General features: G+C 43.8%; 1 protein-coding gene across 15 annotated transcripts in view; it reads left to right on the forward strand.

The window, feature by feature from the left end:
* Positions 1 to 3,442, forward strand: part of LOC107267421 (protein eva-1 homolog C) — a 106,365-nt gene that overhangs the window by 53,215 nt on the left and 49,708 nt on the right. For 3 of the 15 annotated variants that reach the window (XM_015739113.2, XM_025084623.1, XM_025084624.1), the window contains exon 1: positions 1,818 to 2,086. The exons of 11 other annotated variants lie outside the window; for them this stretch is intronic. The gene's annotated coding sequence lies outside the window, so the exon portion shown is untranslated. Of the gene's footprint in view, positions 1 to 1,817; positions 2,087 to 3,442 lie in introns of those variants that run through there. One more of the 15 variants, XM_015739114.2, reaches the window with a different exon arrangement.

The following is a 3,442-nucleotide window of genomic DNA, read 5'->3' on the forward strand; positions in this document are numbered from 1 at the left end:
GGTTGCTGTGAAAATGGAGAAGGTCAAGTGGAGCAGGGAGGGGAGGGGAGGGGAGGAAGAAGGACAGACCTCTCGTTTTCTCATTTGGTCCAACTGAAAAGCATAGCGAATCGAAATATCCGCGTGCAGTCTGAATTCCTCGACGAATTCAATACGATTCCGATAATGTTTTATTTCGAGGAAGAAATTTTAACGAACCTGCGAATCAGGAGTCCTTTGTCTCTCGAGACGAGAGACAAAGGTCAAGATGCATCCTGGGAGGGAAAAAAGAAAGAGTGAGGCAGGCCGACGAAGCTCCGTGCGCTTGCGCTTGCGCAGTGGAGTCGTGCTTCGCTTCTGCATTTTCCGCTATTCCATTCTTAAGAGCTCTTTTAAGGATTCACCAGCGACACTTTACTTCAAGCGAGCACTCTGCGTCCCTTTGGATTTTCTTGGCTACTTTCGAGAACGACACGAGGCACTCGGCTTCATTTCTCGTTAAAGAGATTCAATATTTTGAGAACCGACTGCGAGCTGTTATCGATCTAAGAATTGTTTTTTTTTTCGTTTTTTTTTTTTAACTTAACTCTTATCGAATATTCGAAACACACGTGGGTCGAGAATTCGTGGATTATTGTTATATATGCTAAAGACTTTCTGTCAGGATTTTTCAAAAATAGATTTCAATCACTGCTCTCCGAAACCAAAAGCTGCTTTTTTGCGGCTTCTATAGCATCTTCTTTTATCTTGTCGACTGTGTCTCGGAACTTCTTCTCGTTGCTTGATATTTTCCTGACGTTAGAATGCACAGGGAGAGCGAGAGAGAGAGAAACGGCTAAAGGCCGAGCTACATGCAGCGACAGTTACGAATGTCTTGTCCAGTCTTATCGCACACGTGTGACGGGTTGCGTCTTTGCCAGAAAAAATAAATTGTCTTAATCCAGCACAACGAAGGCTTGTTCCAGCATCCGAGCCACGGTTGACGTACGAGAGTCTCTGCCATCTCATTTTCATTATTTCCTTATCGGACCGTATACCGTGTGTCCCAAGTATAACCGTACGTCGAAATTGGCTCTCTTAATTGCGTGGTTAGTGCTTTCGAGACTCCGAAACGTCTGACGAGAGCCAATTTTTCATGCCGGACATCAACGACTGCCTACGTCCTCTTTCTGCGTAAAGAGGATGTCTCTTAATCCGCTGTGCAATAATTCAGTCGCAGCTGATAATCCAACTGCTGCGTCTTCTATAACTATAGCCGTGACGCTTACGCTCTCTGTACTCGTATCGCTGTGCAGTACCATATATCATTTTTTTTTTTTTTTTTTTTTTTTTTAAAAAATTTTTTATAATTCAGTCGCAGCTGATAATCCAACTGCTGCGTCTTCTATAACTATAGCCGTGACGCTTACGCTCTCTGTACTCGTATCGCTGTGCAGTACCATATATCATTTTTTTTTTTTTTTTTTTTTTTCAAAAATTTAACATACGGCGTTTGTCCGTTCAGGCAATTTTGCATTAACGTTTCACTCTGATCTCTCTTCATATTTTTATACCGTTCAGCTCCGTGTTAACCCGCACAACCCATAAATACAATTTGATTAATTTGTTCATCACGTAAATCATTGCATGAAAAAATATTATCTGATTCCCACTCGAAATTCAATCTCGAGGAAATAAAAAGCAAAATAAAGCAGTACTGCGCGTTGTGTAGATACGGTTGACGCTCCCTGCCTTCCTCCTCTGCCGAACTGTTCTAAATATATTTAAAGATAGCTCGGAGGCTCAAGAGGGGTTACCACCCGTTCGTGCAGACTGTGGAACCAGTTTGCGACAAACAAGCTTTCCAGTGGCTTCGCGAAGCTTACGCGATACATTTCGATACTCGTGTTTATTCGACACAAAATTTTCTACTTGTTTTTCAAAAGATTTTTATTTCAGAAAGAAAAAATACCACCGAGTTTAGGATGTGTTTTTTGTGAAAGTTCAGTGATAACTCTTTTTTCGGGTATTCAGGCTAATCAATAGTGGATAAACGATTTTAGTTTTTCTTTCATATATAATTTTTGTCGTAGACATAAAAAAAAAGCAGTCGATACCTTTGAATTTGGTAATTTTATAAAAGAATTTTGATAATAAACCAGAAACGTCACTGAATTTTGTAAAGTCGAGAAAAAAAGATGTATGCGGTCCATTTGATAGGAGGAAGCACAACGTTACGACTGTAGGATTTATTTTCGTGCTCCCGAGCGATCTGTTAAGAGTTTCCGCGCTTCACCCTAAACGCGCAGCAGTATCCTTACCGGCGAGAAAGAGACTTCGGAGTGTTACGCGTTGTCGTCGAGTTGCCGTCGAGTTGCCGTTCGACGTCGACTCGGGGTCGCCGTTGCCATAAAATAGGCGGAAATTTGATATTCTTTCGTTCTTGAATTTCTTCGAGGCGGGGCGAGAGGAGGAGAAAAGGAAAAGTTGTAAAACGACGTCAGCTCTCGCGGCTTTTATCGGCCTGAAAGTCTATAGTCACGTTGTTTATACACAGTGGGATAGTAAAAAGTAAATAGTGACAATCGATATAATTCTCAATCGGACGTTCGATATATCGACCTGTAGACCGATGGAAAATAAAGGGCGCGCAATTTGAACGTGGCTTTGCTGATAAACAATAAGGAATACGGTTAGTACGTCCTTATAGTAGCCATCTGAGTTTCCTGCTTCTCGCCGGTAGGTGGCGCCACGATGTTCGAAACGCCGGCTACCGGAAAGACAACGTCAAAGGACACTTGGAGTGCCGCCCTAGGGAAGAGAAGAATGAGCAGCGACCAGTGTAAACGCACCTTTAATGAGAATTCGTAGTTGGCGCGCAATTAACAATGGCTCGTGCATCGACGTTGGCTGCCCTGGTTCTCTTGGCTCTTGGCTCTCGGCTCGTCCCAAGTGGCTGTGTAATCCTCCGGGGGAGAATGGAGTACTTCAGTCTTGTCGCCTCCTGATTAGAGGTTCAATAGTCCGAGAGTATAATTACCGGAAGACAAAGGAGCACTTCCGGGCGATTGCAAGAGCCCAAGCGAGTGTCTCACCAGCCGCGAGACACGAGGACGACTAGGACGCTCGAGGTGCGGATATATTCGGCCTCTACGAGGTCACGACCCTCGTGACGTCAGATTCACGGTTCGCCAAGGAGTTCCCTTGGCTATACTTGAGGAAAAGAAAATTTCGGAAAATTCATTCGGCTGAATTTCTTCGCTGCCGATAAAACAGAGCCAGGAAACGTGTATTTGGTAATTTGCAAATTCTCCGTGCATCTTCAGTCTCGATAAGGGTTGTCTAATTTACCATGAAAATCAGCATGGTGGTTGAAGGGGTGTTAGGTCTTTTGAGAGGAATAGAGCAGGTCCATTCCACAGTCGATCCCTTAGGTACTCGGTGGAGCGTCAAGAGGGATTCTGCGATATTACATCCGGTGGTT

The sequence above is a fragment of the Cephus cinctus genome, unplaced genomic scaffold, assembly GCF_000341935.2.
Source record: "Cephus cinctus unplaced genomic scaffold, Ccin1 Ccin1_scaffold0401, whole genome shotgun sequence".
Lineage (NCBI taxonomy): Eukaryota > Metazoa > Arthropoda > Insecta > Hymenoptera > Cephidae > Cephus > Cephus cinctus.